Genomic DNA, 14304 nt, shown 5'->3' on the forward strand with positions numbered 1-14304 from the left:
GCTGTCCACCTTGCTCTCCCAGGACACTGGCCTGTTCTGCCTTTTTCTGTGCAATCAGCATTGTACTTCTGTTAACCATGGTCAGCAAGGAGGGAATCACACACACACACACATGTCGTGTCCCACGTATGTGTGTGGCTCCCTCATGGCATTTACAAACCACAGGGTATCCAGCATGCTACTTCTGACTCACTTTTATTTCAAAAGACAGAGGAAAGTGTTCCCATATGTGAGCCACAAACTGCCACTTCGTTCTAAACTTAGGATGGCAGAGGGAATGCCTGAGCCTTTCCCATGAGAGACGCCAAGGCTACGACACCACCAAGCAGGTCAGCATCGAGCATTGAAGGTGCCACCCCTGGAAATATACCCAAGGGAAATGAAATCAGTATACCAAAAAAGAGTGATCTCTGCCTGCATATTTACTACAGCTCACAGCTCACTTCACACTAGCAAGGATATGCAATCAGCCAACATGCCCATCACCTGAAGACTGAATAAAGACATTATGGGCTATGGGCACCATGACATGCATATACGGACTGCATAGCCTGACTACTGTGCATCCTACTGCAGTAAGCATAGCCTTGTGAAACCCTCTCTGTCTACACAATGACTTCTTTTCCTTCAATATGTTCCCAGTAGTGGGTACAGCCATACAGTTTTCCATGTTGACAGGACTAATTTCATAAGGGAAACTGAATTGCAATACAGGTATATATTACAGAATAGAGGGAGCGGATCCATAAACCCAATTTTACCTTCAAACACTAGAACAGCAAAGTACATCTTAAGAAACTGGAAGGAGGAAAAAGATTCAAACACAAATCCACCCAACGACATAGAAAATATCACAACAGACATTCAGTGAGACCAAACTACAGGGCTTGAAAACTCAGTCAACCTGACAAAACATTTATCCACAGGAAACAGGGGGGAAAAGGAGAACAGACTTAAGTGACTTGACAACAGAAACGACAGAGAGGACATCGCTACCAACCTTCCAAAATAATGATCCAAAAACACTGTGGAAAAACCACTGCACAAGGATTTGTTCAACCTAGATAGGGTGGGTAGACTTGCAGAAAGATGCAAACCACTAAAACTGAATACAGTGAAACAAGAAACTCTGAATACACTTATAATTTGCAAAGAGACTGTAGTAGCAGGGAAAGCGAAACAAACAAACCAAACAGACATGAAGAAACAAAGTCCAGGACCAGATTGCTCCACCAGTGTGAACACCCACGGAAAAGATCATTAAAATCCGTGATTCCAAACCAGGAGATGAAGAGGAAAAGCCTTCCATTTCATTCCATCAGACCAGCCTTATCCCAACATCCAACACAAGCACATCATAAGGAAAATGGCACACACATATCCGTCATGAATGTGTCACATGCCTCAACAAAATAGTACCAGACGCCATCCAGAAGCACACCAAGCTTAGCACACTGTGTGCAACTGACAGTTACTCCGGAAATGCAAGGGTGGCTACCCTACAAAATCAATCTATCCCAGAACAGATACACATGGGGAAAGCCCACAAACTATCCCGATAGACACAGAAAACCTAGTTCACAAAAACTTCCATGACGTTTGCGATACGAAAACACAACTCATCACATCAGGAACGGAACGTACACCTCGGCCTGACGAGGCTCTTTCATGAAAAAACCCACAGAGCGCGAACGTCACAAACAACGCGAGGAACCCGAAACTGGCCTCCTAGACCAGGAAACAGACACGCACTTTCGCTCTCCTTCCTCCCATCAACAGTCTCTGACGTCTAGAGCAGGGCGGCTGGGCCCTCCAAAAGCAAACAGACGGGAACGCGGGGCCGTTCCGGGAGGAGACCGAGCCACCTCTGCTCTCGCCCAGCTGCTCGCACCCTGGGGACCCATCCAGACCGTCCGCACAGCACGACCGCGACCCCACCCGCGCCTTCGGGACCCAAGAGCAACAGGCACGCGGCCAGCCAAGACGCCCAGCGGGTAACCGCAACAGCCGCGCGTCACTCACCTCCAAGGGGGTCCGGTCAGCTGCCGGGTCAGATGTCCGCGAAGGCCGTTGCTTCCAGAAGGGGCCAAAGAAGAGCAACGCGCCTGGGAAACGGCACGGAAGCCTCGGACGCGCAGCCTCTCCTGATCCGGCCTGACCCTGGGGACGCTGGCTCTCCCTCAGGCTCGGCCAGCAGCGTCGAGGACGGCTCCTGTCCTCACGGCTTGCGCAGGCTATCCGGCAGGAGCGAACGTGGTGCTGACTCCCAGCAGCGCACCACCTGGCAGCAGGTGCCAGGCGTGCAGGTGCACTTCCGGGTCACAGTGCCAGGCGCAGGCGCACTTCCCACCGGTCGTCACCATGACAACCCTGAACGCACCTGCACACTGTTGCATCCAGCACCCGAAGCCCTTAGGCCACTTCCAGTCCCGCCTCTCCAGGCTGTGATAAGGGAAGCAGATGCTGATGGCCCAGGTTCTCTGGACCCCACCTCCCTGTCTCGTGGAAGTCCTCAATGGAGCTCCTGCCTTCTGCCTCCTGCCTCCTGGCTTCTGTCTGGCCCAGCGCTGCTTGATCGTTGCAGCTGCTTGGAGAGAGAAGCATTGCATGGGACATCACCAGCACTTTCTCTCTCCCTCTCTGAGTGATCGTCCATCTAGGGGTCCATCCCCGAGGTGGCTACAAAGGCCGGGACTGGGACAGAACCAGGGGCTGAAGCAGAAGCCAGGGACTTTAGGCCGGCGCCATGGCTCAATAGGCAAATCCTCAACCTAGTGACGCCGGCACACCGGGTTCTACTCCCGTCACGGCGCTGGATTCTTTCCCGGTTGCCCCTCTTCCAGGCCAGCTCTCTGCTGTGGCCCAGGCAGGCAGTGGAGGATGGCCCAAGTACTTGGGTCCTGCACCCCATGGTAGACCAGGAGAAGCACCTGGCTCCTGGTTTTGGATCAGCGCGGTGCACCAGCCGCAGCGCACCAACCCTGGTGGCCACTGGAGGGCGAACCAACGGCAAAAGGTCCGGCAAAAGGAAGACCTTTTTCTCTGTCTCTCTCTCTCACTATCCACTCTGCCTGTCAATAAATGAATAAATAAATAAATGAAGCCAGGGACTTTAGCCCGCGTTCCATTCTGAGTTCAGGGGCCTAAGTCCTTGGGGCGTCTCCCACACCCATGGCTTTCCCAGCTGTGTTAGCAGACAGCTGGATCCCATGGCAAATGACTTCCGGGGGGAGGGTCAGCACTGTGAGGTAGCAGGTAAAGCCACCACCTGCAGTGCTTGCATCCCATAAGGGCGCTGGTTCGAGTACAGCTGCTCCACTCACTTCCAGTGCAGCTCTCTGCTGTGGTCGGGGAAGGCAGCAGAAGATGCCCCAAGTTGTTGTGCCTCTGCACCCATGAGCAGATCTCAATGAGGATCCTGGCTCCAGGCTTCAGATACTCTCAGCTCCGCTCAATGCAGCCAACTGGGTAATGGACCAGCAGATGGAAGACTTCCCTTCTCTCTCTCGCTCTCGCTCTCGCTCTTTCTCTCTGCCTCCCCCCATCTCTCTCCCTCCCTCTCATCTGCTCTGTGTGTAACTCTCAATGTCAAATAAATAAATAAATAAATAAGATCTTCAAGAAAAGTAAAGCAATTTAAAAAGGAAGACATAGCTATAAATAAAATAAATACCACATCAAGGACAACTACTAGAGTTTTTTTTTTTTTTTTTTTTTTTTTTTTTTTTTTTTTTTGTTTTTTTTTTTTAGAATTTGGTATTATATGCATTACCTACTCTATTAACCCAGAATTTGAAAAAGAGTTTAACTCGGTCTTAGAAAAGATTTTGTTACCCAGTCATTCTCTTCTTCATTACAAACATTCTGTGTGGCATTATCTATGACTTGTGGAAATCATTGGAATTTACATATTCAGACACATACTTACCCACTCGAAGAAGGACATGAAACACCTGTGATCTACAGAGTTCTCCACGGAACACAGTTCTGCTTCCCATTCCCCGCCCTCCACAGTCTAGCCCTGCCTTTAAAGTATGGATCATGTTGGAAATAGGCCAAATCGTGTCTTCTGCAAAGCAAGAGAGAATATAGACAGGTAGCATCTGAGGTCACTGTGGACATTTTCTACATGCTCATTATCATGTTGGTACTTTCTCCTCTCATTGCTCAATGTCACATACAAATTGGGAAGGAGGAATTCCAACTATCCCTATTTGCAGATGACATAATTCCATATACAGGAGGTCCAAAAGACTCCACTAAGACACTATCGAAACTCAGAGCAGAGTGTGGTAAAGTGGCAGGAGAGAACATCAGCAGCCTATTTGTATACACAGACAATGGCATGGCTGAGAAAGGAGTTCAAAGACCAATCCTGTTCACATAGCTACAAAGAAAAGAAAATAGCTTGGAATCAATTTAACCAAGGATGTTCAATAGCTGAGAATCACAAAGGATTAAAGAATGAAATAGAACAGGACATAAAAAAAAATAAAACCACCACAACGAAAATTCAGCAGCTTCTGCACTGTCAAAAAAACACTCAGCAAAGTGAAGAGGCAAACGAACAGTTGCAAAGCATGCAACTGATAAAGAATCAACTGCCAGAAACTTTCAAGAAACTCAACACCAGAAAAACAAACCACCCACTCAAGAAATGGGCAAGGGACTTCAGCAGGCAAAATATTTCAAGAAAGGAAATCTAAATGGTCAGCAAACACATGCAGAAATGCTCAGGATCACTAGCCATCAGGGAAATGCAAATTGATACTACAACAGCCTTGAGGATGTGGGGGAAAAGGCACCCTCATCCACTGCTGGTCAGAATGTAAACTGGTCTCGCCACTGTGGAAGACCCTATGGAGATAAGTCAGAAATCTGAATATAGACGTACCATATGAGCCAGCCATTCCACCCCTGGGAATATACCCAAGGGAAATGAAATTCGCATATGAAAAAGAGTAATCTGTGCCTGCATATTTACTACAGCTCACTTCACAGTTGCAAAGGTATGCAATCAGCCAACTTGCCGATCCCCTGAAGACTGAATATAGACATTATGGGCTATGGACACCATGACATGCATATACAGACTGTAATGCCTGGTTTCTGTGCATCCTACTGCAGTAAGCATAGGCCTTTGAAATCCTCTCTGTCTGGCCAGCACCGCCATAGCTCAATAGGCTAATCCTCCACCTGAGGCGCCGGCACTCTGGGTTCTAGTCCTGGTCGGGGCGCCGGATTCTGTCCCAGTTGCTCCTCTTCCAGTCCAGCTCTCAGCTGTGGCCCGGGAAGGCAGTGGAGGATGGCTCAAGTGCTTGGGCCCTACACCCGCATGGGAGAACGGGAGAAGCACCAGGCTCTTGGCTTTGGATCAGTGCGGTACTCCGGCCATAGCGGCCATTGGTGGGTAAACTAACGGAAAAGGAAGACCTTTCTCTCTGTCTCTCTCTCTCACTGTCCACTCTGCCTGTCAAATAACAAAAATTAAAGAATTCCTCTCTGTCTACACAATGACTTCTTTTCCTTCAATATGTTCCTAGTAGTGGGTACATCCATACAGTTTTCCATGTTGACAGGACTAATTTCACATGGGAAACTGGATTGTTACACAGAATACAGACATCGGATCCATGAACCCAATTTTACCTTAAAACAGTAGAACAGCAAAGTACATCTTAAGAAACTGGAAGGAGGAAAATTTTCAAATGAAATCCACCCAACGGCATAGAAAATATCACAACAGACATTCAGTGAGACCAAGCTACAGTGCTTGGAATCTCAGTCAACCTGAAAAAATGTTTATCCACAGGAAGCAGGGGGAAAAAGGAGAAGAGTCTCAAGCGACATGACAACAGAAATGACAGAGAGGGCATCGCTACCAACCTTCCAAAATAATGATCCAAAAACACTGTGGAAAAACCACGGCACAAGGATTTGGTCAACCTAGATAGAGTGGATTGACTTGCAGAAAGATGTAAACCACGAAAACCGAATACAGTGAAACAAGAAACTCTGAATACACTTATAATTTGCAAAGAGACTGTAGTAGCAGGGAAAATGAAACAAACAAACCAAGAAGACATGAAGAAAGTCCAGGACCAGATGGCTCCACCGGTGAGAACTCCCATGGAAAAGGTAATTAAAATCCGTGATTTCCAAACCCTTCCATCAATAAGGAGATAAAGAGGAAAGGCCGGAGGCTAGGATTAGCCAAGTGAGCTGCAGCACTGGCTGCAGTTAGTTACCTACTAAAATACATGTAAATACATTGTAGGGGATCATTACTGAAGGTATAGTAATGTAAAATGTTTTTAAGTTAAGAAACCTCTATCCTGTCAAAAATAAGTTCCTAATTCATTTGTCATCAATTAAAACATGATGAATTAAGTTTATTTCAAATAAACATTGACAAAATTAAATCTTCTTTGTTGCATTTATCTCTTATATTGAATTAACATAACTTGCTTTTCACTTTTTACGAAAATATGGTGCCCCGACTGGGACTAGAACCCAGGGTGCCAGCACTGCAGGCGGAGGATTAGCCTAGTGAGCCATGGCGCCGGCCGGTCCCCTGGATTTTTTTTTAAATTTTTGACAGACAATCCCACTCCTGACACCAAAAAAAAAAAAAAAAAAAAAAAAAAAAAAATTTTGACAGACAGATTGGACAGTCAGTGAGAGAGAGAGAGAGAGAGAGAGAGAGAAAGGTCTTCCTTTTCCGTTGGTACACCCTCCAATGGCCGCCCCTGCTGGCACGCTGTGGCCGGTGCATCGTGCTTATCTGAAACAAGGAGCCAGGTGCTTCTCCTGGTCTCCCATGGGGTACAGGGCCCAAGGACTTGGGCCATCCTCCCCTGCACTCCCGGGCCATAGCAGAGGGCTGGCCTGGAAGAGGGGCAACCGGGACAGAATCCGCTGGTGGATTCTGTCACCACTGGCAGCCTTGCCATGTACAGCAAAAGCACCAGGAATTATTCCCTTTGTATATTCTGGAAGCAGATGGTTTGTTTCCATTAATTTAATTCCACATGTAGATGTATGGCAGCTTGGGAGGAAACTAAAGAAAGAATGATGGCTTTAATTTTTCACTGGCAACTGTGTTGCTCTGAGATGGCTACACCGGGCAGTGTGTTACATGATTATTGTGCTTCTGCCTCCTAAGGGTGACTACACCAAAGCTGAGAATCAGGAGACTATGGTCCTCCCGCTGGTTCCCCACCCACCTGCTGTGTGACCTTAGTCAGTCACCTCTTCTGCCTTTACTTCCCCTGTCCATAAAAAGGAGGAGAGTAACACAGGCCCCAGCCATCCTAGGCCTAACTAGAGACAAGGGCCTTTGGCCCTTTGGAAGTTAGACAATCTATGGATAATCTTTGTCTCTCTGTCTTTCTGCCTTTCAGGCAAACGAAAGTAAATTTCTGGCCGGCGCCGCAGCTCAATAGGCCAATCCTCCACCTGCAGTGCCGGCACACCGGGTTGTAGTCCCGGTTGGGGCGCTGGATTCTGTCCCAGTTGCTCCTCTTCCAGTCCAGCTCTCTGCTGTGACCTGGGAGTGCAGTGGAGGATGGCCCAAGTGCTTTGGCCCTGCACCCACATGGGAGACCAGGAGAAGCACCTGGCTCCTGGCTTTGGGTCAGCGCGGTGCACCAGCTGCAGTGCGCCAGCTGCAGCGGGCATTGGAGAGTGAACCAACGGAAAAGGAAGACCTTTCTCTCTCTCTCTCTCTCTCTCTCTCACTGTCCACTCTGCATGTCAAAAAAAAAGTAAATTTCTTTTTTAAAAAGATTTATTTTATTTGAAAAGCAGAATTACAGAGAGAAAGACACAGAGAGAGCACTCTTCCATCTGCTGGTTCACTCCCCAAATTGGCTCCAACAGTCAGAGTCAGACCAGGCCAGAGCCAGAAGCCAAAAGCCAGGAGCTTCCTCCAAGTCTCCTACAGGGATCCAAGCACTTGGACCACCTTCCATTGCTTTCCCAGGCATACTAGCAGGGAGCTAGATCAGAAGTGGAGCAGCTGGGACACAAACCGGCACCTACATGGGTTATCAGTGCCACAGGTGGTGGCTCAACCAGCTACACCACAGTGCCAGCCTGAAAATAAATGTCTTTAAAGATTTTTAAGACCGACCAGGTGTGGGCAAGACCCAGCGGAAAATTAAACTCAAGGCAGGGAAGAGAAGGTGACTGGGCTGCATGTCTGCCAATTGCCACCTGCCAGTTGCCATGCATGTCACCCACACCCTGCATCACCAGCAGTAAACACCCAGTGGGGTTGCCCAGTACACAGACGAGAGACAAGAGTGTTTGCTCCCGGGGTTGCACCGGGACTTGCTGGGAAGAAAGCTGGGGAACTTTCTGGGGTGATGGAAATGTTCTATATTATAGAGAGGCTATATTATATAGCCCTTGATGAGGGCTTAGATTACACAATGACTTGGGCTAGCATCAGTTGAAACTCATTGGATGAAACATGCTAGAGCTGCACATTTCAGCACATGTGCATTTTATCAAAAACATTGAGCTCAGAAGCAGTCACAGGTGCTTCTGAAATCTGGAACTTTAGACAAGATATTGGGCGCGGGGTTGGGGGGTGTAGGTAGGAGGCCAGAGAGATGTGTTACAAAGCAAATGCAGCAAAATGCTAAGTATGGAAGCTACACAGCAGGCACACAATTGTTTAGATAGGATTCCTGCAAGTCTGCAATGAATACTGTCCTGATAGAAGGCAGGAAAGAAAGGGATGGCTGACACGGGACTGAGTTCCAGAAAAGTTCAAAGGCACAGCAACAGCAAAGGAAACAGCAGCCCAGAGAGGTGGAAAAGCTACACCTTGGGCTTGGCACTGTGGTGCCGAGGGATAAGCAGCCTCCTGCAATGCCAGCATCCCAGATGGGCATCAGTTCGAGTTGCAGCTGTTCTACTCCTGATCCAGCTCCCTGCTAATGAGCCTGGGAAAGCAGCGGAGGTTTGTCCAAGTGCTTGGGCCCCAGCTACCCACATGGGAATCCTGGATGGCGTTCCTAGCTCCTGGCTTCGGCCTGGCCCAGCCCTCAAGTGCTGAATCAGGAGGCGGCCCTGGGCTGTGGGAACCATGGGATCGGCCTGCTCCTGTCTCCCAGTCTTCCACTCAGTAATTGGTCTTCTGAGGATCTGACCCCTGTTCAGATCCAGTAATGGGAACCAAGGGCACGAAGGGGTCAGCATCATGCCTGTAGCATGTGGTGTGTGATCTCCACTCCAACCAGGACTGCACCAAACTAAAAGAAGCTTTGAGGTTTTCTGAACAGTAGCTATGTAAAATATCACTTGTGCAAGGCAACAACACAAACTTCCCAGGGTCTGATGCACTGACCACACCTACCCTTGGTGGGGAGCAGTTTGGAGGTGTCCAGTGTCTCCAGGGGTTCCAGGCCAATGTTTTCTAAGGTGACAACGAGTTGCTGAGTCTCCCTGTTGAACAGCTGCACAGACCCGTTGGTAGATATCTCGTCACCAGAGGAAGGCTGCAACGAGTGTGCCGATCTAAACCAAAAGCAAGGAGAATAAACTGAAGGAAGAAACCAATGCTGTGCAGGAATGATTCACATCAGGGGCCGCTGCTGAGGTGCAGTGGGTAAAGCCGTTGCCTGCAGCACCAGGCAATTCAAATCCCAGCCGCTCCACTTCCAATCCAGTTCTCTGCTAATGTGCCTGGGAAAGCAGCGGAAAACGACCCAAGTGCTTGGGCCCCTGCACCCATGTGGGAGACCCAGAAGAAGCTCCTGGTTCCTGGCTTTGTCCTGGTCCATCCCCAGTCATTTGGGGAGTGAACCAGCAAATGGAAGATGGATTCTCTCTCTCTCTCTCTCTCTCTCTCTCTGGATGATCGATTTTCTCTCTCTCTCTCTCTCTGCCTTTCAAATAATAAATTAAAAAATCATTCACATCAGGTAAAAGGATGACCACATTTTGGCATTCAGAAATAAGTGCTAGAGAATCTTGGCTTTGAATGAGAAATTTGGGAGCCAACCATGCTGAGAACAAGTAGGGTTCTGTAAGCCAGGCACACAATGTACCTCGGCTCCAGGCTCCGATCAGAGGCACTTTTTTTTACCAAACCAAATCCTGAGAAAATAACAGCACAACAAGTTGGGGCGACTTCCTCTGTACCATCTGTAACAGCGCTCCTTGCTCCTAGGTCAGGGAAGGAAAGCCAACGCACAACCTCCCTGCATGACCCCTGTGCAGCTTGCACATCAGTGGCTCCTGGGGGAAGGTGTCAGGACGTAACAAAACTCGGCCGGGACTAATCACTGGGCATCTCACACAGCAGGGTGCCCAGGCCCTCTGTGCTTCAGGAGAGAGGGGCAGAAGGAGGCACCCACAGTGCAGGAGCCCCGGAGCTGTGAGGAACGGTGTCAGAGTGAGACTGCAGCTGGCACTGCTGCAAAGGCACACTTGGGATGTGGCACTGGGACCCAGCTCCCACCGGCAGCACTGTCCTCCTCGGCCCTGTGCTGGCCCCAGAGCCTTCCCAAGGCAGGAATGCTATCAGCTCCTAGCCAGACACCTAGTGTCTAATAGGTACTTATTAAGAATGTACTGAGCCGGCGCTGCGGCTCACTAGGCTAATCCTCTGCCTGCGGCGCCGGCACACCGGGTTCTAGTCCCCTGTCAGGTCCCGGATTCTGTCCCAGTTGCCCCTCTTCCAGGCCAGCTCTCTGCTGTGGCCCGGGAGTGCAGTGGAGGATGGCCCAAGTCCTTGGGCCCTGCACCCCATGGGAGACCAGGAGAAGCACCTGGCTCCTGGCTTCGGATCAGCGCAGTGCGCCGGCCGCAGCACCGCGGCGGCCATTGGAGGGTGAACCAACGGCAAAGGAAGACCTTTCTCTCTGTCTCTCTCTCTCACTGTCCACTCTGCCTGTCAAAAAAAAAAAAAAAAAAAAGAATGTACTGAACAGACTGATAAGCACCTCAACTCTGAACCTCCTGTGTGGCACACAAAAGCATTTCGGCAGTGACTGCCCGAGCCCAGGACAGAGTGACCACTGCGTGTTCAGTGGCTGCTTGCTTGGTGCCTGGCCCGGTGCAGCATCTCTCAAGGTGTGGAATGCAGGGGCTGGTGTTGTGGCATAGCAGGTTAAGTCGCTGCATGCAACACTAGTATCCCTTAATGGGTGCCGGTTCAAGTCCCAGCTACTCCACTTCCAATCCAGCTCCCTGCTAACACACCTGGAAAAACATTGGAAGATGGTCCAAGTATCTGAACTCCTGCCACCCACATAGGAGAGACCAAAATGAAGCTCCTAGTTCCTGGCTTCAACTTGGCCTTTGTGGCCATTTGGGGAGTGAACCGCAGATGAGATCTCTCTCTCTCTCTCTCTCTCTCTCTCTCTCTCTTTCTCTCTGGGTGCATGTGTGTGTGTGTTTCTCTGTAACTCTGCCTTTCAAATAAAAATAAATAAATCTTTAAAAAAAAGAGACTGGAAGGCAGGCAGAGCCGCATTGTGCCCACACACGAGCCATCAGGCCACACGCCCAGCCTCAGTCCTCCTGCCAGGCTCTGTGCCCCCCCAATGCCCACAGGGTTCTGCTCCTTTGCATGGCCAACCTACAGGGAGGCCTGTGCACACTGTGCCCTGTGCTGAGCTCCTTTCTGTCTCTGGGGAGCTGCCTCTCCAGGGCTCTGCATCTGCCCCGTCCTTCTCTTCTCAGTCACATTTCACTCCCTTCCTTACGGTCTGTGTTTGACCATACTTTGTAAATCCCACACTTTCTATGGAGCCTTCCTGAACCCCACAAGACAGGGTCGGCATCCCCTCCTCTGGTTCTCACATTACAGGAGCAGTCAGCAAATCCTGATGATCGCACCAACCCCCTAAACCCCCCATCCCCCCGACAGAGAGCTCTTCTAAAGGGTCATGGCCTAGGTCAGGGTCCTGGAGCACAAGGTGGCACCCACAGATGCTGGTGAGTGGATTCCACCAGTCACAGGGACCTTTATAGCAGCTTAGTTACAATCAACACTTAATTAATCAAGAGTCACTTGAAAAAACATTTATTTATTTGAAAGGCAGAATTAAAGAGAGAGAGAGAGAGAGCGAGAGAGAGAGAGCACTTCCATCCACTGGCTCACTTCCCAAATGGTTGCAAAGGCCAGGGCTGGGCCAGACCAAAGCCAGGAGCCAGGAGCTTCTTCTGGGTCTCCCACCCATGCAGGTGCAGGGGCCCAAGCACTTTGGTCATCTGCTGCTGCTTTCCCAGGCCATAGCAGGGAGCTGGATTAGAAGTAAAGCAGCCGGGACACAAACCAACACCCATATGGGATGCCAGTGTTGCAGGCAGCTGCTTTACCCACTACACCAAAATGGCTAGCCCAGAGAAATAGGGGACCTTTTTGTAAAATATGTCTTATACCATTTTTTCAGTAAGAGACAAAAGGCAGCCAGCCTGGCCTTCGATGCCCCTGCTGGAGCATGCATCAGGAGCATGTGTCAGTGTGTCTCTACTGCTCAGCTGCACTCCAGGTGTAAATGGGCCATATTTGGTTCCTATGTCAGGAGCCCTGCTTGCCTGTCTTGCTCAGCGGCAGCCCAGGTACAAATGTGCCACATTTTGTTCAGCCATTTGCCCGGCAATGGGCATCCAAGTTCTGCCCGCTTTCTGGACTATTACAAAAATGCAGCTGTGAACATTCATATACAAGTTTCTGAGTCACTGTGTGCTTTCCTCGGTCTTGGGTAGACACTGAATTTCTGAGTCACATGGTCAATTTACATTCAACATTTGTAGAAACGGACAGGGTTCCTTGGAGATGGCACCCACATGGCGAGGGTGCAAGCTTCTCCAGCACCACACATGGCTACCGCCTGTCTTCTGACGACAGCCACCCTGGCAGGTGTGAGCAGGAACCTCACACGGTACCAGCTCCAGAAAGACTGATGATGCCACACACCTTTCCAGATTGCTCATTAGCTCCTGGGAAGTCTTTCATGGGGAGAGAGCTAGCCCATTCTTCTGTCAACCTTTCTAATTGAGTTGTTTGCTTTCTTAGTACTGAGTTTGGGTGTTAAGTAGCAGCTCCTTACCAGAGACATGATGTACAAATATTTCCTTCCAGCCTGTGAGCTGTCAGGTTCATTTTCTTAATGCTATTTCTGGAAGCACAGCAGTTTTTAATTTTGATGAAGCCGATTTTTTATCAGTGTTTTCTTTTGTGGATCTTGCTTTTGGTGACATGTCAAAGACCTCTTTGGCCTAATACAAGGTCGTGAAAACTCTCACCAGCTTTCTTTTCAAAGGCTGGTGTTCTGAGCCCTCACAGTCAGGTCTGGGATCTGCTTTAGAATTCATGTTTCCTGCATTTCACTGCATTCCCCAATCACCTGATGCTTTCTCCACCTCTGACAAATGCTCCCAGCTGCCCACTGTGCGTGGCTAACTCCTGCTCCCAGCTCCTCGTGGCCCGCAGTGGGGTCCTGAGGGCAGTGCCCATGCTGGTTCTGCCTTCTCCATCTCTCCCACTGAACACAGCCTCCTTGAGCACCAAGCCCCAAAATGCTGGGTCCACGGTTTCAGCTCTGGCACCTGGCCCGCTGCCTAGCAGGCAACAAACATGCATCAGACACACAAACGAGCTTAAAACCTTTCAGAAAACCCCAGACACATCTGATAAAAATAGCCAAACGATGTCCAAGAAGTGTCACCCCTGAGGGCAACAATGAGAACGCCCCAAATCCAACAGCAAGGAAAGAGCGGTTATGCAATCCTGAGATATCTTCAGGGTGTCCTTTTTAAAGCAACTAAAACCGGGTTTTTTAAGACTCTGTGAAAGTGTGAGGAAAAGCTTATTGGCCGGCGCCGTGGCTCACTAGGCTAATCCTCCGCCTTGCGGTGCCGTCATACCGGGTTCTAGTCCCGGTCGGGACACCGGATTCTGTCCCGGTTGCCAGGCCAGCTCTCTGCTATGGCCCGGGAGTGCAGTGGAGGATGGCCCAAGTGCTTGGGCTCTGCACCCGCATGGGAGACCAGGAAAAGCACCTGGCTCCTGGCTTCGGATCAGTGCAATGCGCCGGCCGCGGCAGCCATTGGAGGGTGAACCAATGGCAAAAAGGAAGACCTTTCTCTCTGTCTCTCTCTCTCTCTTACTGTCCACTCTCCCTGTCAAAAAAAAAAAAAAAGCTTATTAATGTGATTTCACAAAAACTCATCTATGACTCCGTGTTCAGACAAGTGTTTTCTAAAGTGGCGGGAAGCACCTCCAAGCATTTACGGTGACTGGCTCCAGGCCTCCTGACACCCACTTCCCTTTCTCCTTTA

The 14304-nt window shown here is 49.7% G+C and overlaps 1 long non-coding RNA gene across 1 annotated transcript in view; it reads right to left on the reverse strand.

Moving 5' to 3' along the window:
* LOC149120569 (uncharacterized) overlaps positions 1-2353 on the reverse strand; it is a 45029-nt gene extending 42676 nt beyond the window's left edge. The window contains exon 1 of the long non-coding RNA XR_016226053.1: positions 2023-2353. This is a non-coding gene — a long non-coding RNA (uncharacterized LOC149120569). The remainder of the gene's footprint in view (positions 1-2022) is intronic.
* Positions 2354-14304: the final 11951 nt, after the last annotated feature.

This window comes from Oryctolagus cuniculus, chromosome 19, assembly GCF_051225735.1.
Source record: "Oryctolagus cuniculus isolate XC-2025 breed Fujian yellow rabbit chromosome 19, ASM5122573v1, whole genome shotgun sequence".
In the NCBI taxonomy this organism is placed as follows: domain Eukaryota; kingdom Metazoa; phylum Chordata; class Mammalia; order Lagomorpha; family Leporidae; genus Oryctolagus; species Oryctolagus cuniculus.